At 33.4% G+C, this 21,859-nt stretch overlaps 1 protein-coding gene across 2 annotated transcripts in view; it reads left to right on the forward strand.

Annotated features, from left to right (window-relative positions):
• The window catches only part of SCN9A (sodium channel, voltage gated, type IX alpha subunit), a 201,476-nt gene that overhangs the window by 53,408 nt on the left and 126,209 nt on the right, over positions 1-21,859 (forward strand). The window lies entirely within an intron of this gene.

Consider the following 21,859-nt stretch of genomic DNA (forward strand, 5'->3'; position numbering starts at 1 on the left):
ATGTACATAATAATATGAAGAAATGCAGTTATAAAAATAAAATATACAATAAATACACAGCTACCATATTCTTGGCATATATTTGTACATGAAGAAATAAACTTCAAAGTCAGGCAGGATGGCTCACGCCTGCAATCCCAGCACTTTGGGAGGCTGAAGTGGGTGGATCACTTGAGCCCAGGAGTTCAACACCACCCAGGGCAACACAGTAAAACCCCATTTCTATAAAAAATAGACAAAACTTAGCTGGGCATTGTGGTGCCTGCCTGCAGTCCTCGCTACTTGGGAGGCTGAGGTGAGAGGATCACTTGAATCCCAGAGGTGGAGGCTGCAGTGAGCTGTCAATGCACTACTGCACTATAGTCTGGGTGACAGAACAATACACTGTCAAAAAAGAAGAGAAAAGAAAAAAGGAAAGAAAAGAAAAAGAAAGGAAAGGAAAGAAAAGAGAAGGAAGGAAAGAAGGAAGGAAGGAAAAAGAAAGAAAGAAAGAAAGAAAGAAAGAAAGAAAGAAAGAAAGAAAAGAAAGAAAAGAAAGAACTTTGTGATATGATTAGAGGACTAAGTCTCAAAGATTAGGAGCCTGAGTTTTAAAAAATTCAAAAACCAAGAATCAGTAGCAGTAGTTGAGAAAGTAACACTTAGTGACAAGTAGTTTTGCAATCAGTGTGGAAACACTATTTGGTAAAAATGCACATGTATTTGACCTTCAAATAATAGATATGTCAATGTTAAAATTGCATGTTTTGAAAGAAAACCCAAGTCAAATAGTCAATATAAATTATAGATTATATTTCTCAGATAATTATAAATTATAAAATTTCTGAGTGCATTCTTCCCAAGGTGTGTGATTTAGGGATTTTGTCTTCACTCATTTTCATTAAGGAGACTGGTTTCCCATTTGTTTTCTCTTTTCTTTGTTTTCAAGCTGTAATACTGTAGAGTAAACCCTAGCCAGGTGCTTGTCCTGCCTTACCTCATCCCCTCTTTCTAACAGACAACCCGTGTAACTTCCTCACCAGGGAAATAGGAGATACAGTTCCTGAGGTTAAATCATTTACTCAAGTTCACACAAGAGTGGTAAAGCCAATGTGTGGACCTATAATTTCCTACAATATGCTACCTCTCTAGGTAGTATAATTAAATTTCAAAGAGAAACGTCAGAAGAAATTCCATATTCAACACTAAGGTTCTCATCTCTTTTATTTTCTACCATATTATTACATAGAAGTTATTTAATTTAAAAGTCTGATTTTAAGGTAACTTTTATACTATTAACTCTCTTCCTTGAAGTGGTACATTTGTAAGTAATTAACAAATACTTTTTGAGCAAGCACTTATTTAGGTGCCAGGAACTCAATTTTTTGTTAATTTAAATATAGAGACTTGATATCATTTATTGGGGTGAAAGGTAGATTAAAACACCTTCTCATCCACTTTCATAAATTCATTACAGTTAACAGAGGGAGCCTATAAAAATACTAGGACATAGGGACTCGTTACATTTTAACAAAATTCTAAGAACATGCATGTCTTTCCCCATTTAACTTCCCCTCCCTCCTCCTATTTTTTCATATCTTAAAGTAAGATCTAAATTAAACATTTAGAAATTCCCAAATTATGTTGCTGTTGATAAAAGGCCACTGCATGTGAAATCAACCTTTTCTGTGATACATTATATATCAGAGAGTCAGCTATTACTTGTTTGTGCCTTTAAGGAAGTTAAGACCAACTTGCCTGTCATTTTAAATTTGATTTCCAAAGAGCAGTGTGCCAGAAATTTGGCTTAAACAGACCAACAAAGCGTGGCTTCTAGGTGTTCCTGATGGGCAGGCATTTTTCAATTAACTTTCTGGGGATTGTTTTATTTAATTACAAGGACAGTTTACCATATGAACTACTCACTGATTGAATTTCTAAACTCAAGTCTGCTGAATAAAGCCGAATGAGTCATCAATAAAAATTCAGATGCCAAGACCTTTGTGACAGGTACATACCCTAAGCCATATATTTCTGCATTTTGAAGTTTTAAAACACACACATCCTTCCTCTAATGTTATCTTTTTTCCTATACTGGCCTGGAGAGTAAGAGATCTCAGCTGTGTTATCTTGAGCAAAGTATCTGACTCTCTAGATACCACTTTAGTTTCCTTATTTGTGAATTGAAAAATTCAATGAACGCAAGTTGAGACACATTCTACAAAATAACTGATTTGTATTCTGCCAAATTGTCAGGTCATGAAAGAAAAGAAAAAAGTGAAGATCTTTGCAGATAAAAAGAGACTAATGAGGTATAACAACTAAATGCAATAAAAAATGGTGAAATTTAAGTAAGACGTGCAATTCAGATAGTAATATCATACTGGTGTTAATTTTCTGTTCTTGATAACTATACTATGGTTATATAATTGTTAACATTATGGGAAGGGGGCAGGGAGTATAAGGGAATATTTAGTACTATTTTTACTCCTTTCCTATAATTAGCTCACAATAAAAGTTTAATAAACAAATAAAAGTTAGAAGAGAGGAGGAGCCAACAAATAGCATAAGTATAGAACTGTTTTTGTACACATGGGCATCAGACAGATAGTAATAGTAATATCTTGTATAATTTTAATATAAGGAGCATTGAAAGAGGAAAAAAAATAAGCCCTAAATAAATGCTGATGTTGTCATCTTACTTTGGAACTCCCTTAATGCGGTGACTCCTTTAAGTGGGCATGTCCGTTTCATACAGTGTTGGAGTTGTTACAATTGATATGGGTTCATGTGACACAAGCGTTTTTTTAAGCAGGGCAACTCCCACAACTGCTCAATGTGGACCTCATCTCCTTGTATTTGGATAGATATGCTTTGCTGCATGGATTGCTGCAAAACTGCTGAAAAGACTCCCATACAAGGAGAATGCCTGGCACTACTCCTCCGTTGGAAAGCTCTGGTTTCTCTCTTGTATCCTGGGAAGAGTGCTGCCAAGTACTCCATAGACCTCTTCATATTTCCTTAACTTGCTGTGTATACTTTGAAGCATTTGTGTGTCAGTTTATTTTATTCCCCCCTGCCTAATAATCATAATAACAATAATAGAGGTATGTATTGAGTTCTTATTGGTCCAAGTATGATTCTAGAGTGTTTATATGCATTAACACATTTAAATATTCAATATCATTTTCATTCATTTTACCAATGAGTAAACTGAGATATACAGTTAAGTAACTTAACCAAGGTGACCTACCTTTTCAGTGTTGGAGTCTGGATTAAAAAGAAGGTAGCCTGGCTTGTACTGTCCAGCCTTTAGAAATACTACCATATTCATCTGCTGAATTCCAGCTCAACTTTCCTTCTTTCCTATACCAGCTCAAACCAACTTCTAACCCCTTGTGTTTCCAAGATACTTTTAAAATACTTCCATTTAAGCTATTCTGCCATGTTTTGTACTATGATCATTTATCTACAGGTCTTTCTAAAAACCATTAGCCTCTTGGGACTAGGAATTTTCCTGGTCAATGTCAAATTACTCTTTGTATGCTGGTGTCTCCAAAGTTACTATTTCCAACCCAGCCTCCCATTTTGAGTTCCAGACTAACATGGTTAGCTACTTATTGGACCTGTCTACTTTGTGTCTCCCAGGCATCTCAAACACAGGATGTCCAAAATTGGATTTATCATTTTTCTTCCCTGTTCTTTAAGCCTCATCCTCCTAGTTTCCTCTCATAAGAAATCACAGCAGTATTAACTTGGCTGGCCAAGTCAGATACCTGAAAGTAATCTTGGATGCTCATCTCACTTCTGGAATCCCAAGTTCAACTACCACTTCCAGCCTTTCATTCTCTCTCAAACTTAACCACATACCTATACCTCAATATGTTTCCATACCGCACCCCCCCACCACCACCAATCATGTCAGTTTTATTCATTTGGTAACCGCTCCTTTTGAAGCTCTTTGTGCAGAATACAATTGTTTAGTTAATATTGAAAATGGTGCAAACTTGGATGTAAGCCAGCAAATACTAATAGCTAAGCAAATAGATATATGATTTCCTCAACTTGTACCAAAGAAAGTAATAACATTTTATTGAAAGAAATTCAGATGAAGAAGATAAAATAATTACAGCAGAAGTTGTCTTCCACTTTGTATATCATACAAGGTTTTAATTTCACATGACTGAATTTGAATTGTGCTACAAGTATCTTTTAATGCAAAACTGTAAGTCAATTTTCTAGTGCTATAGGACAAAATCTACTGCCATAATAAAAATTAGAATAACTCTTTTTACTGTTACAGAGACTACCACAGCTCAAATATTTTAATTTTTTTTTTTTATGGCATAGCCATGAATGCAAGTAATCACAGTTTAGGGGAAAAATTCCTTTACTCGTATAATAATTTTCTCATAAAAGACTTGCTTACAAGGCTGTTGTAACATGCCTTCCAGATGAGTCTTCAGAAATAACTGGAAATTGTTGCAGAGACTCTCTGATTGAGTTAGTAGTCATAAAAATTATACTTATTTTGTGGAAGTAATACAAATATAAATTTGGTGGATATTTGCATAAAGGTGTGATATTTATTCAAAGTTAAACCAAAGTATAAATGGGACTATGAACAGTGTTGGCTCTTCTGCCATATTCTACATGATGCTGTTCAAACAGCATCTGATATCAGCAAAGTAAAGTAATTGTCAGTAAAGAAATTGTCAAGAAATTATTCTATTTCAGCATTTATTCTGTTCAGACTCAACTAATAAAGAATTTTTGTAATTTTGTCGGCATTTATTATTTTTCAGTTCTCTCACATTTTAAAATTCATTGACTCTCTTTAATATATGCAGTTGAGAGAATTCTTAGTTGATTTAAAGCACTGAAATCATACTTTAATTCTAAAGAAAAGGTCTCACAAATTCTTGCTGACTTTTAAAATAACCCATTGAGGAAAGACTACTTATTTCTTGCTCATAGCATTCCATATCTTTTGGCAATAGGATTATGCAATTTGAAAGAAGAATAAACAATGTTAATTGAAGCCCTCCATTGCTTACAAAGAGTTGTTGAATGTATTAAAGATAAAATGAATGAAAAGTTTATCCCTTATATGCCAAGGCTGTTTTAAGAGAAACAACACAACTTAGGTACAGGGAAAAAATCAATATTGAAGTGGATAATTATTTTTACATTTGTCATGAGTATATTTTGAAACGGATTTTACCCTTGAAGAATTTGATCCTTTAATGGAACAGGAGAAATTATATGTACTCAAAGAAGGGAATAAAAATTCATCGCAACGTTCTTTTTTGTCAGTGGAAAACATTTTTAAAAGTTGTAGATCAAAATATGCAATCTAATCCTGAAAAACAAAAAAGAAAAACAAGTTATGTCATGAAATATGGTATTGTGTTCTTTAGCAAAAGAGCAAGTCCCAGAGTTAACTCTAAGTCAATACATGTTCAGAAGTCCAGCTTTTAAGGCTAATATTGAACATGTTCAGTTATAAGTTGGACTTCACAACGTTCTCATTAATGAATGTTCAAAGGAGTAAAGAGAAAAGTTGAGTGTGACCACTATGGAAGAGATGGTACATTGTAGGTGGAACATAGACTCTAACTACAAGGAATTTTATAAGCCAACTCTGCAAAACAAGGAGCTGTTAATGAAAGCCAATCATCGAGGAAATTTTCAGAAAAGAAATCTGTAATTTATGTACTGATCATTTACTTTAGATAAACAATGAGTGAATTTTAAGATTAAGACTGTTCTGTAAATATGTTTCCAGTTATCTCAGAATGCATATAGACAATTATAAATAATGCAAATTTAACTGACTGTGTATTCTTTTTGCTAACTCTGGTAACTCCACCTGGAGGTAAGGAAGAATTATCTTGTTGAGGACCACTGGTTTAGACCAAGATAAAATATTATAGCATTCTTACAATTATTATTTAATCACTTTATTATACTATTTATATTTCTTAAAATAAATATGTTATTGCATTTGCCATATTTTCTTGAGGACAAAAATATTTTGAAATGTAATAAAAAAAAGAAAATTTAATTTTAAAATATTTTAGAGTATTGAAAGTTTGTTTTATTGTACCAAGTTAGCATCATCAAGTTGCTTATTGAAGGCTTATGGTCCTGCAAGATTAAATAATGGGCTTGGTTTTGTTATATTTACATCTGTGATTTCATTTTTAAAAACTGAGAATAATAGTGTAGAAGATATAAAAGCAGTATGTATATTTAAAGTGAATTTTAAGGATGGACTCAGTCCATAACAAAAGTTTTTGACTGTGGATATTGCAGAAATATTATTAATAATGATAATGAGCAAAATCATATCTATTTTATAATATAAGAAGTAATATGATAGGAACAATATTGAAATGAATTCTGCATTTACAGACTGCATTATGTTTCTTTTAAATTACTACTTCTGAGGTCAAGTGATTAATTTTCAGGTAATTCGGAAGAAATGCTTTAATCACTTAGCAAAACTGCCATTAGCCAAAAGGAGCTTGTTTTGAGCATAACCTAGTTCCCACAAAGTGAGTCAAAAGTAATTTCTCATATTAAGCAAGGATATTGATTACAAACAAGAGAAACAAACACTGGCTGTCCCAACCAAATGGAGATTTATTAGAAGTTGTTGGGTGCTCACGCATTCATTGGAAGGCTTTGGGAAGCTAGAGCAGCTGTATAGGAAAATGAGCTGACAAAAGGGAAATCTGGAGGCTATTTGGCAGACCCAGCTGGCTAGAACTACTGGTCCCTGCTGCCATACAGGACTCTACCATAGCTGTACATAGACCCAGCACAAGGGAATTTCAGTAAAACCTTCCTTTATTTGGCATCTTTCACCAAGTTCAAAGTAAAGGGCAAGAGAATCCATTTGAATAAGCTTAGGAGATGGTGGCCTCACCACAATAACAGGAGTGGAATGGAAATACAGTCACTTTAGTCACTTTAGCTTTCCATGGCAAGTGTCAGGGCTCTGACTTCCATCACCACTACACACAATGGGAAATACCTGTTCATCCTAGATAAGAAGAAAGATTGGATGTTGGATAGAAAAAAAAGTAGACATATAATTTAGATTATATCATATGACATTCTTTGTCATTTTTGACTTTTTGTATTAAAGTAGTGATGGAAAATTAGTGGAATATGAAACAAAAGTCACAAGGATGAGCAATTAAATCAACAGAAATTATATTAACATTGAACAAGGAACTATAACAAAGTTTTGTCATACCAGAAACAAAAGTAGAAAGTATTATTTCTCAAAGAAGAAGACATGCATCTCTTGTAGCACTATTAAATAAATTATTGGATAGTGTAATCGTCCAGTGTATAAAGAAGAGTGAATCATATGAATACATTGAGGAAAAATGTTAGGATGTCTTGCTTATTTGCCATAAAATGGCCAAATACGTTGAGATAACGAACTCTTCATACGTCACTACATTGAGGATGTTGATAACACAGTGGTTGGGTGTTATCGATTTAGAGTATGTAAGATTAGCTTCTGAATAAGGACGCTGTACAGGCTCTGATATCTTACAACTCATATATGAAAGGAACTTGATGGAGGTGTTCCCAAATTTGACAGTAATACTGAAAATTTACATGCCATTACCAAAAACAAGTTGTAAAACTCAGAGAAATTTGCTCAACTATCAGTAATGAACATACACACACACCAATAAGTTGTGGAAAAGAAAGACTAAATTTTTCTATTTTCTCCATTACAAAATTGATACAATGTAAAGGGAAGATCAAAGAGAATGAAGCCAAAAATGAAGGGAAAGTCCTAAAGAAATGTGCTAAGGAGTAAATTAATAAAATTTTGGAATTTATGGTATTGGTTAGTTATTTTTAATACAGAGGCAACTTATTTAATTTTTGTCCTCACTTTTAATAAACATTCACTTTTCTATTAATTTGTCTTTTGTACCTAATTTGTACTTGTATTTTGCATTTTTTCTCAACCTCCTCCCCCAGTTGTATAAGCCACAAGTCCATAAAACCTGGATCTGTTTTTAGGCTACAGTGGGTTAGATCAGGGGTTCCCAACCCCTGGGCCACTGACAGATACTGGTCTATGGCCTGTTAGGAACCAGGCCGCACAGCAGGAGGTGAGCAGCAGCCCAGTGAACATTACCACCTGAGCTCTGCCTCCTGTCAGATCAGCCTTGGCATTAGATTCTCAGAGAAGTGCAAGCTCTATTGTGAACTGCACATGTGAGGGATCTAAGTTGCACATTCCTTATGAGAATCTAACTAATGGCTGATCATCTGAAGTGGAATAGTTTTGTCCCAAAACCTACCTACTGCCCTGGAAAAATTGTCTTCCATGAAACCAGTCCTTGGTGCCAAGAAGGTTGGGGACTGCTGGATTGCTAGGTGTTATCACTATGAGAGCAAATAGGTAAAATGTCTGGTAATATACATTTGAATATTATGCAGTAGTTAGAAGTACAGATTAGATGTACTTACAACAACATGAATGCTATAAGTACTTTAAATCATAGTGCTTAGTAAATAAAAACAAACAATGAGAAAATTTATGTAAATTAGAGATTCATGTGTACAATATTCAATTTTCAAGAAAACAAAGATGTTCATAAACACATTATAATGGTTGCTAAGCATGGGAATGAGAAACAGGTAGAGTGGCAGAGAATGGGATATGGGGGCAATGGAGAAAAAATATTAATAAAAGGAGGCTTTGCATGGCCAGTGACAACAAAGGGCCATGAACTGGGAATTTAACCCTGAACTTGAGGTTAAAAAAATCTAGAATGCAGGAACTTTCGTTGCTATAATCCACAATACAAGTAAGTTATGATTTAACATTGAGAAGGAAAATAAGCTTTGTGCATACTTTTAAATTTTAAATTAGAATAGTTTGAAGATTATACAAATACAGGAATAGAAAATTAAGAGAGTTTATGAAGCTATATATTTCAAATTCCATGGAAGGACAAAGCCAAATATGATTTTTTTTTGTTGTTGTTGTTTGGAAAAGTTGAGAGGAAGTGAGGACAATCAGATTGGATGACAAAGTCAAAAATGAAGGAGACAGCTCCTGGATCATAGCAAACTATTAACATGAGAGGGAGGAATTGTAGGAGATATCTGTCATAGTACAGACCAGCAAATTTCTACTCATCTTCCCTCCCTGACCAAAATCTTTCTTCCTAAGTCCTAGTTAGGTGCCTTTTCTGTGTGTTCTCATTGCTCTCACATAGTTGGTGCATTGTAATTGTTTACCTGCTGGTTTTCCCCAACAGACTGTAAGCCCTAGAGGACAAGGATCAAGGCCATCTAGTTTGTATTGTGTCCCCAGCACCTGGCACCTTAAAAATATTTGTTGCTCTTACCTCCAAACAACAACAACCCCCCCCCCCCACAACAACAAACAACAAAAATGGGTAACAATGTGAGATGGTAGATATGTTAATTTTCTTTACTGTGGTAACCTTTTTTACTATCTATATGTATCCAATAACATCATGTTGTATACCTTAAATATACACAATAAAATGCATTTTAAAATATCTGTTGAAGAGCAAGTAAAATGAAATGAACATATTAAAGAGATATCAGTATAATATTTCACACATGTGACCATTATTTGTATAACTTGCTGCGGGGGTAAACCTTAAAATCAAGATTACCTTTATTTTGTTTTGGTAATTTGAACAGTAAGGAACTTATTATATTTAGGCATTTTTTGCTTTAATCTTTTGTAGTTTAATAAAGAAAAATTTCCAAAATGTATTCTGTTAATTCTGATAGCATGCTATTATGATGGCATTTTAAACAACTAATACAAATAATAATGATGCAGATAATCAATTTAACTGATGGCTGGTCACTTAAGATCACTTTCTAATTTTCAGTTATTATAGGGTCTTTCAAAATAAGGCTACTTTTGTAAAAAATAATTTTATACTATATTGTACATTAAAGGAATTCGTAGACAGTGTTTTCTACACAACAGAGAAAAAAATTTATCTAAACCTGAGAGCAATTACTTTAGCAATTAAAACCACTCAAATGTTGTAGACTAAAATAATTGAAAGTCAAAATAAGATTAATGGAAATGTAGTTTTCATATACAAATAATGGTAAGGGATTCAAGAAAATAAAAATTGGACTTAATGCATTTTATCCTATATAGTTTTAAAAACCATAAAACATAATCCTTATTGCATTGTGTAGTCATTTTTCACCTTTGTAGGGTTCATTTTTCCTTATATGCAAACAGACGCCTATTCTGATATTCTTCATTTCTTGCTGCATCTCTATTCTATTTGTTTAGGATCTTTTCCTTCTGCCTAAATACTTCGTTTAGTGTATATTTTAGTACAATGATTAATTCTCTTAACTTAAGTTTTCGGAAAAAGAAGTTTTTAAAGACATTTTACATTCATCTTTTTAACTTTACATTAAGGATAACATACTTAAATAAAAATGCATGTATCATGTTCTCACTTGTAAGTGAGACACATAGAGGGGAACAACACACACTGGAGCCTTTCAAAGAGGGTAGAGGGTGGGAGGAGGCAGAAGATAAGGAAAAATAACCAATGAGTACTAGGCCTAATACCTGGGTGATGAAATAAACTGTGAAACAAACCCTCATGACACAAGTTTACCTATGTAACAAAACTGCACTTGTACCCCTGAACTTAAAAGTTAAAAAAATGCATATATACTAAAAATATAGTTTGATAAATTCTTCACAAATGAAACAAACCATGTAACAAATACTGGGATGAAAACACAGAATTCCTTCACTCTAGAATAATATTTTCACTCTCTCTGATGTTCTAGGGTGTCAGGGACTACAAAGGCTACAAAACCAAATGACAGGTCTGCTTTGTTCCAAGCAATGTTACAGGCTAAAGATACACTGCCTGTAGGATTTCATACTCTTAAAAGTTCCCAGATACATAAAATTCTACTAATTAGTTAAATGAAGCTGTGTATTTATGGACAATAGTTAAATTGTGACCCAGATGAGTGTACCTAGCCCCTTGTTAGAGAAAGCTCCTTAGTATCCATGAGGTATGAAGGATCTCTAAGAGTTATCAGGGCTAGAGGTCTGGGGACAGTTATCCTGGTTCATGCAAGTCTTTTAGTGAAATGGCCTGGACAAGTTCATAGTGAAGATAGGCAGTCAATTGATAAGATTATATTATATTTGACTTTATTTCTAATAAGATTGTAACAAACACTATATTATAAAGTTAAAAGCAAACTGAGGTGTTGTAGTGAGGAAAGAGAGGATTGTATAGATTCATAATTGCTGGCTCAATTCCAGTGTTTTTACTCTACTTAAGTGTATAGGTTTGGTTAATTTTTAAAATTTCAGGTAACAAATAATACGGTCATTACTGAAATCCCTAAAAACCATTGTTTTTACTGAATCTAGACTAGGGGAAAAGTACGATAAAACAGCGTAAGTAGAATGTTGGCAATTTAAAAAATTGTGCCAGGTGCAGTGGTTGACGCCTGTCACCCCAGCACTTTGGGAGGCGAAGGAAGGCAGATCACTTGAGCCCAGGAGTTCAAGACCAGCCTGGGCAACATAGTGAGACCTTGTCTCTACAAAAAATGTTTTAAAAAATTAACCCAGCATGGTGGTACGCACCTGTAGTCCCAGCTACTCGGGAAGGTGGGAGGTCGCTTGAGTGCACGAGGATGATGTTGCAGTGAGCCATGATCGCAGTACTGCACTGCCGCCTGGGTGATAGAGTGAGACCTTGTGTTTATAAGAAAATATATACCTTTCAAAAATTATAAACTCAAACTTTTTGCCCATGTTACAGCTGCCTCCCTCTGTGGTATAAACAGAATATTAAATATTGTGTTTATTTTTATCAAAATAAGGCAGAAATTCTCAAGACAGAAAATGAAAAGTTTTGTAAAGGGGTTTCACAGACCTTTCATTGAATATTAAATGTAATGCTAAACAATATTTGAAGATAACCCATAGTGGTCCCAGTCTTCAGCCTGAAGTCAAGAATCTTTAGTTATCTGAATGTTCTCAAGCTCCAAGACTTATTAGGATGCTATTTAAGCAAGGTGCAGGATTTCCAAACACTAGTGATTAATGTATGAGTTCTGCTTACTATAGCACTGCTGTGCAGCCGCAAAATCTTTCAGAAACGCTCACAATAACTATGGCTTACTTTGATAAAGAATATTCACTAGGATGGTTAGTCTAATATACTCTCATAAAAAAGGAAAAGTATTATGAGGTGGTGTCAGGACCTTGGGTCCTATTTGGCAATTTCTCCAAGGATCTCTCAAAGGTAAGATCATCATATATCTAAGCTTGCCTAGAACAGTCGGAGGTCGTTTCTGCTGTCTTGGTATTTTCTGTATTGTGTAGCATTTATTCTTGACAAAAAATCCTGGCTTGGAACATAAATGCTATAGACATCCTGCCAAGCATTGAATCAAATTTATAAGTGTAACCCTGACAGCTAGGGTAGAGCTGTCTATTTCCTTCCTCCAAAGATGTTACCAGGTATTTAGATTAGTAATATGAGAAACTACTGAGATGCCCTTATATTATAATTCAAGGAGCAGATAGGAATGGATATAGACTTGGTTTAAGTATTATTTTTCCCCCATATTCTCCAGATTCAATCATTTCACACCTTTGACTTTCTTATCTAAATTGTAGAGCTATTCAGTGACTAAATTGCACTTTTTATTGTCTTTGAATGTTTCAGCTTTATCTTGTTATTGACGTACATAATTTTCATTATCTTGATATTTCACTTATTAAATCTGAGGCTAGGTGTAGGAAGGACCCCATTATTTTCTTGGTGGCAAGACAGAACAGAGTTTCCAGATCCATCTGGAAATTTTTCTGTTTTCATGGGAGAGGGCCTATAAGAGTTCATACTGGAAGGGAACATTGCCTCTCATCTCTCCTGATGACATATTTCTCTTTTATCATGGATTTCTTATGTTATGAATAGATAAGTTATGAAGGTGATGTTACTGAACATAGGAGAGTAATTTAAAATATTATTGACAAAAGGGGTTTTTGTAGTTATAAGCCAGGGTTAAGTGTATCCTTGTCAGCCAGAGTGGAGCTGTATTTTTGTCTTGCTCTGATATTATCAGGTGTTCAGAGCTCAGTAAAATGAGAACTTCAGAGTCAAATACATTTCTTTTATCTCTATGTTACCTTACAGTTCCTAAAGTAACACAGAAATCAAAAGGCAGCCTTTTGTACCTTAACAGCATCATGAAGATGAATATGTAATCAAGCTTCAATTTAACAACTTAAGAGATATTTAGTATGCTTACCACGGTCGAGGGAGTTAAATTGTACTTATTCTAAAAGAAAATAACACACAGAATCCCTCATAAGTGTATTTTTTTTAGCCTATTATAAGAAGACATAATGACTCCCAGGTATAATTAGGACTCAGACATTGTGACTCCAGGTTAGTTCTATGTTTATAAGTTGTAAGCTCATTCCTGACCCAGGAGAGCGCATTTATAGAAAATTATCCTCCCAAGCATGATTACTTTAAGAAAACTGAGCAGCATTTCTAATGGATCTCCTATTGATCAAAGCAATGCTATTTTGTACTGTGTAAACTATATTTTTTATGTATTAATTGTAATTCGTTTTAATTAAAAGTGTTTCAAATTTATAAGTCTATTATCACTTAGGTATATTATAGATAATACAGATAATAGCAATGCATTTACTTGATAAATTCAAATTCGTTGAGATATTATTACCTCTATTTAGTATTAGAATAATTCTACACCTATGATTTCCTTTTGTTTAAATAAACTTTTGTCTTGGAATAGATTTATGGAAAAATGGTGTAGATAGTAAGGAGACTTTCAATATACCCTACATCCAGTTTCCCCTATTATTAACAACTTATGTTAGTATAGTGCATTTGTCACAATTAATAAAACTATATGATACATCATTTTCATTAACAAATGCCCTTACCCTATTCAGAGTTCCTTAGTTTTTTACTAATTTCCTTTTTCTCTTTCAAGATCTCACCCAGGCTACCACATTACATTTAACCATCATACTATCACATCACCTTAGACATCTCTAGGCTGTGGCAATTTCTCAGGCTTTCCTTGTTTTTGATGATGTCGATAATTTGAATGAGTATAGGTTAGGTATTTTGTAGAATGTTCTTGAATTGGGATTTGTCTGATATTTTTCTCATGATTAGATTAAGGCTATAAGTTTTGGGAAGGAAGGTCACATATGTAAAATGCCATTCTCATCATGTAATATCAGTGGAACACATTAACAATGTGAGTTATCGTTGTTGATGTTAACTATGATTTAAAGATACTTTTGGGGTTCTCATGTTCTCATTCTATGGTGCCTTGAGAATGCTTTAAAAATGAATGGTACTTCAGTCAAAATTTTACCTGCAGGAAAAAAATCACTATGTATTTCTAGAGAAGTGATATTTTCAAAGCAGTGTTTCATTTGGCAACAGTTAGCATCAATAAAAATGTATTTTTTATTTATCTTTACATTTGTCCACTGTCTTAAATAATTTATACTGACACAATCTCATTCAGATTTTGGCAGATCTTCAAAATGATTAATTGGACCAATCTAAAATAAATAAATCAATTTATTTATTTATTTTGAGATTGAGTCCCGCTCTGTGGCCCAGGCTGGAGTACAGTGGCACGAGCTCAGTTCACTGCAACCTTCGCCTCCTGAGTTCAAGTAATTCTCCTGTCTCGGCCTACTGAGTAGCTGAGATTGCAGGCGCCCGCCACCATGCCTCGCTAATTCTTGTAATTTTATCGATATAGGATACACGTTATTTACAGGTAAGAGGCACAGTGATGGAATGCAAAACACAACCTGAAATTATTATAGAGTTGTGAACGTGTAGCGTGTAGTATTTTCCTGCTCCTTGAAATAAGAAAATATGGCATCATAGTCCCTCTAATCAAGATTAAAGAAATAAAAAATTAAACACCACTTGCTTTCTACAAGAAATGTCAAAAGTTATCAAAGGAAACCTACTCTTTAAAGGAATTATCTGGGAGATATTTTTAAGAAAACAACTTATTCTCTTAAATAAACATAGCTTTCATATATAAGATAAACATTAATTATTACAAAAGCACAACACATTACAAAATTATATGGACATAATATGCACATACTCTACCCGAGCCACAATAGAGCTGGCACTCTGACACTAATAAATCATTTGGGAACTGCAGTGTAGAGTATTTAGAACCTGTTATGTGGCCAAGAAGGTAATAGAGGCCACTGAGACCTTTTCCAGTCTAATATAATGGGCACAACTCACATTTTTCCCTTTTAGCTATTAGGTAAAAATTAGTGTTGGTGTTTCCTTCAGTGATGTTTAGGGGATTTACAATTTTTACTGTGAACACCTAGGGAAACCCACTTCCCACCTCATCCTATAGATTTTCCCTATGTGAAGGGTTTTCATAGACACTTGGGGATGAAAGGAAGTCCCCCAAATAATTTTCCTGATGTCTGCTTCCAGTATTTGACTTCAAGAATCCTGTTTTCCAAATAGTATGTTCAGAGCCATACCAGGCACACGGAGTCTCTAAAACCCTGGAGACATTGTAATATTTCTTTGCTTGAATGAAGGGATCATTCTTGTATTCTGTTCAGAGACTACATTAATGATATTTAAATGTTTCTCAGAAGATAAACAAAGTGTTGTTTGCTTTTGACCCTGTTCAGCAATATTCAATGAATAAAAAAGAAAAAAGTCTTAATGATAGTTCCTGAGCCACATAACTTTGTCTAATTAAAAAATATTTTGCAAGTCTTCATATAAAGTTCAAAACAACAGAGGTGATATGGTGGGAATTTTCTTAAGAAAGGAATTTCTGCAGCACCCAATCCTTTGAGCAATCAACATGCATTCTAGGGATACTTTTGTGTTGTTTAAAATTACATTTTACAAAATAACTAATGTCCTAAATGCCTCAACATTTTTAGAATCAGAAAAGTTGCTTAACTAGGATGTCCAAGATCACTTAGCTAGTAATTGGTGAATCCAATATTCAAAACCCAGGCTTTCTAGCTCCCGGACTTGTCCTTGACTCACTACTCTAAACTAAATCTCTGTTTAATATCACATGCACATATGAAATGTTTCATGTTTAAAAGGCTAATACATTCCTATAAATGGAAATATCTTCACTTAATATAATTAATATATTTTTAATTATGGAAGCATGATGAAATTATCCAAAGCAATGAATTAAAATAGAAGGATGAGACAAGTTAATAATCTTACAAGCTCCATGTATACATGTTCATTATGTGGAAAACTCTTCCTGTTAAGCACTTTATATACAGTTAACCATCACAATCTAAACCACTCTTCGGAGCATGATTATTAACTCAATTTTTCAAACTAGGAATCTTAGGCTCAGAGAGGTTATGTCATCTCCACAGGGTCAACAGCTGTAAAATGTGGAGCACAAATTGTAATGGGAAAGGCCGGGATGATTATTGACCTGTGAGCCACTGAAACCAGTGTGAATTGTTCTGTACTGAATAGAAGTACGCTTCATGATATATACTATAACTGTTGCTGAAGGATTTTATTCATTTTACATTGGATCAAATGGAAATTGAGCTGTATATTAAAGATTTTACAAAAGCTCCAAATTAAGAAACTATACAAACTCATATAAAATGAAAATTTATTTTTTAAAACCTGTTTTCTAAGTAGGGTTTCATAAAGTGATACAAATTTTTAGTTATTAGGCTGATAAAATAAATCTATTTCTTTTAATATCTTTGTCCTTTCTTTTTGAATGTTGTCATACATTCCTGAAAGTTGGAAGATCAGCATTTTAAAATAAATGCTGGGAAAGACCTAATGTAACTCTTGATTATTTTACAGCATCAATAGTTCTTCCCTCTTCTTGCTTATTGCTTAACAACAGGTTGTCTGAGGACGCTTTAGAGCTGACAGGTTTGGAGGATGAGGGATGAGTATGAGCAAAACTCTGAGGAGGAGCACTGCATGCCTCAAAAGAACTTGGAGAGAATAAGAGATACCAAAAAATAAAAATAAAAATAAAGATTTTGCCAGGCTATAATTGGAATGAAGTAATATAAGTGACATGAATGATGCTTAAAATGTTGAGAATTAAAAGTAAATATTAAAACATTGAAGAACTTTTTTTTTCACTTATAGCTGGGAGTATGCTAAAGGATCGAGGGTATTTTTATTATACTCTTATCCCTCTTTTTCTTACCCTTTTTGGTTTATCATCTTCCTTCTCTCTTTCAACCTCTGTATTTTTCATTCAGTTTTTCCCCTCACTCTAACTCTTCTTTTTTTAATTGAACATAATAGAGATTCGGAGTTCAAAATATGTGTTGTTTCTATTGAATTGATTATTTTTTTATTATTTATTTATTTTGAGACAGGGTCTCACTCTGTCATCCAAGCTGCAGTGCAGCGGTACGATCATGGCTCACTGTAGACTCAACCTCCCCAGGCTCAGGTGATCCTCCCACCTTAGCTACTCTCGAGCAGCTGGGACTACAGGCACAAAGCTCCATGCCCGGCTAATTTTTGTACTTTTTGTAGAGACAGGGTTTCACTGTGTTGCCCATGCTGTTCTTGAACTCCTGCCCTCACGTGATTCACCCTCCTTGGCCTCCGAAAATGTTGAAATTACAGGCACGAGCCACTGTGCCTGGCCTATAGAATGGAATTTATGTTTATCCTTTCCAATTTTAAAATGGATAACTTCAAAGCTGTGTATTTTACATTCATTGTCTTCAAACCAAACAAAATCCAAAAACTTTTCTACTTTTTAAATTGAATTTTCTATCTGTTTTTGAATAATAAAACCCGGTCATTAATTTATGTGTACTCATCTGATGTTTTTTATTTAACATAATCAAGTGGAGGGTTCGCATTACTATTTTATGCTTTTTAAAAGTAGACATATTTATGCTCTTCCCTAAAACTTTTATTTCAGCATTACTTAGATAAGCCCTGGCAGCTGTATTTTTTTAAGTTACACAGATGATTTTTTTTTTTATATACCCTGGTCAATAGCCACAGTGGAATATACTTTCATTCTGATATATACACTCCTGACAACCATAGGGACAAATGATACTTAACTGCATTTTTTATATTACCTAATATAAGTGAAAGAGATTTTAAAACAGTAGTATTTAGGAAAACAGCAGATAATAAGACATTAATTTTGTGTTATGGGTTACTGGTATTAAGTATCATGTAATGCCCACATCTCAAAGCTCATTATGGAAGAATTGGTGTCAGATAACAGGAAGATTGATATTGTTGAAAACCATGCATTCAGCAAGGCAGCCATAGGTAGCACCCAATGAAGTGTTCAGTATTCATCCAAGCAGAGAAAGTAGAAGACACAATCTTTACCATAACTTTGAGTGTTTGCAGTGTGTCAGATGGTCCCTTGAAGAAGAAATATTAATCAAATGAATTGCAAATTGTCTCCAATTTACCCGAAAGAGATCAAAATAATGTGTCTAAATATACGGTGTTCGAGAGGTGTAGAGTCAGTCCATATTTTGCAAGTCCAATGAGGTAACAGAACAGTTTCTACTTAAGCAGCTGTTTGTTGGTTTCTTTGGCTCAAGAGAGAAGTATAATATCTTCTTCTATTTCACAGCTTTTTAATCATAATAATAACTATTATAAAATTAACAAATGCACATGGTAACTAATTCAAACAATTTTTGCTTTATCCCTGTAAAGCCATTCTCTGGGGAATAATCACTTCCTGCTTTTTTTAAAAAAAGTTTTTCTGATATTTTCCTTTCTATCTCTAAATAATATGATTATGTCTCATTTTTTATTTCATCAACTTATGTAATGTTGTCTAACTTTCTAATTTGCAAATGAGGAATTTATTTTATTTATGTAAACTTTTCTCTTTCTTCTCCATTCTCAAATTCCAAGCAGTTATGTTTTTATTTCTAAGAAATTCTATTGGTTGGATTTACACCTTTAAATAGAATATACCTGAAACTCCATTTCTTGTTACTTGAACGTTAGCTGGGATGCACTGACTGCCTTCCATGTAAGATAACGGGTCAGCTCTCCAACTTTTCCCTCACCTCTAATCCCCCTTTACCTCTCAATTTTTGTAAGCTATTCCATTACTTTTACATTGAAAATATTTAACACATATATGTGTAGATCTTGTCTTTGTGTAAATAAAGTTCTATAATTGTACTTACATTTTATATATGCTTTGGTAATTGACCCATTTGTGAGATGATTAACTGATACAATTTAACAAATTATAATTATGTAAGTATTTTTCATTTTAAAACAAGTAATATGGTTTGATCTAGAGAAGAATTTAAACCTCTCATTCAACCTCTGCTACTTGAAGAACACATCAAACTCAAGTAGATTCTCTCTGCTTCAATTCTACCAGTTGTTCAAGTTCATGCCATATTTTGAATTGATTCCTATTTGGATAATACAGCTGTTTATGCTTTCTGAAGAAACAAATTCGCTTTGCTTTTATTCACACTATTTGCAAAACAGTCTTGTATTCTGTGTGCTTTAGAAGTACTTTTTTTTTTTTTTTGCTCTACCTTAATGCAAAGTAACTTAAAAGAAAGATAAAAAGTAGTTAAATTTTGAATTTTCTTACATCTAGAAATACGTTTTGTTTGCCATCACACTAGATAACAGGTTGTCTGATAATAAAATCTGATTCAAAATATTTTCTCTCATCACACTGAAAGCATTGATTGTGTTCTAGTGTCAATTATGGCTAAGGAAATTTTAATGGCAATCTAATTTTCATTCTTTTTAGTTAGTTATCTTATTTTTGGAAGCTTACAAAATCTTGTTTCTATTATTAATGCTCTAAACTTTCACAAGAATGAAACTTTTAAATTGATCTGCTTTTGTACTTTTAGCCTGATGACTCTCCGTGAATTTTCTGCTATTACTTTGTTTATTATTTCCTATCTACTATTTGCTGCTCTCTTGAGACTGATGTTGAACAACATGGATTGTTCTATATCTTCTAAGTTTTATTTTGAGTTTCATTTTGTACTTTTTTAATTTTAAAAAATATTCTAAAAGATGTAGAAAAATCTAAGATATGGAACTCCATGAATTTTTACACATACATATATTCCCATGTAACCATCACATAGATCAAGGTATAGAACATTTCTAACACTTGAGAATGTTCACTTATGCCCCATTCTGGTAAAGTGTACCTTTTGGGTAAAGTGAAAGTTAACTACAATTATGAATCCTCCTTTTCAGCAAGCATTCTACTGAAATTTTTGTTTTCACAAAGCATGACCTTTACCCAGAATTGATGTTGTTTTTGGTAGCCTATATATATATATATTTTTTTTTAACAAAGGATACTTCGTCTCCTCAAATTTCTCTAGGAATACTAACTTTAACTTCTCAATATCCCCCAATGTTTGGGTTTTTTTTTTCTAAAGTTATAAGTTTGATCTGTTCATCTTAGTCTTTCAATTTTATGTTTGGTAGATCTTCATTACCAATTTATTATTGATTGTCTATTAATATTTATGGAAGAAAGGCCAGGTTGCTGTTTGCCAGGTTTGCATTAGTCTTTATATAGGTCTGTTTCCCAGATAAATCCTCTCTTGAAAGAGAGGGATGACTGAAAGGTCTGTGTACGTACACGCATGGTGTATTGATAAGCAGGCTACATTTTAGGATGTATGGATGAGGAGTAGGCAAGGGAGTCACTTTTCCCTTGACTCCACCCTGATTCTAGCTAAAATGGACATGGATACCCTGGGAGTCCTACCTGAATTAATGCATATATTATCCTTTTGGTGATAGCTTGGAGATAAACCACTCTGCTACATATTTAATATAGAGAAGGAAGTGGGAAAGTGTTTTCTGCAACATTATTGAATAATCCATGGATTAATCAACTTGTTTTCTGATCTATATCACATATTTGTCATAGAAATCTGTGACTTCTTTGCTAGAAAAAAATTCTAACGTTCTCAGATGAGTATTCCAGACTGTAGCTTCTGCTTTGATCTCCTCACTAGGGTAATCTTACGATTTATGAAAACTTATTTTGTCTTCCTCTGGTTTTTAGTGATATTATTAAATGCTTCCCTACTGTACATCTTTGTTTTTACTGCAATGGAAATTTGAAGACCAGAGAGTGTGATAAACACATGGGATAAGACCATTGTCATGAACTGGGAGCTGACATTGCTTTGACTGGAAAGATGTGTGAAGACAAATAGATGCTAGATAGACAAATACATGATATGATATTTGGACAGACATAGATCCATAGATTGATAAACATAAATAAGACATATCTATATATGTGTGTCTGCATACATAGAAAATAAGAAAGATTTCAGAATAAATATTTCCATATTGGTTTTAACTATAGAAAATCTTAGATACAAGAATAACACATCCATTTTTTGATTTTAGTACTTGCCTAAGTATTCTCTAATATGAGATTAATGGTGAGTGTGTAAGACAGTAATGAGAAAACAAAAGTATTACCTTTATATGCAACATTGGAATTTCATTCTAAAGAAGGTACAATCATAATAATGTTAATAAAAAGTGGAAATGTGGCAATATAGTTTTCAAAATTGTAAATTAAACATGACAAGAATAAATATTGATTGATTTCATTAACTATATAAAATTAGGCCAAATAATTTTAAATGATTTTTTTAAAGTATATTTTCTTCTGGATAGAAAAACATGACATTTTCATTGTACAAATTTGAAAAGTAAAGTATAAAGAAATTCATAAATATAATCCA

This window comes from Mandrillus leucophaeus, unplaced genomic scaffold, assembly GCF_000951045.1.
Source record: "Mandrillus leucophaeus isolate KB7577 unplaced genomic scaffold, Mleu.le_1.0 Scaffold389, whole genome shotgun sequence".
NCBI classification, from domain to species: Eukaryota; Metazoa; Chordata; class Mammalia; order Primates; family Cercopithecidae; genus Mandrillus; species Mandrillus leucophaeus.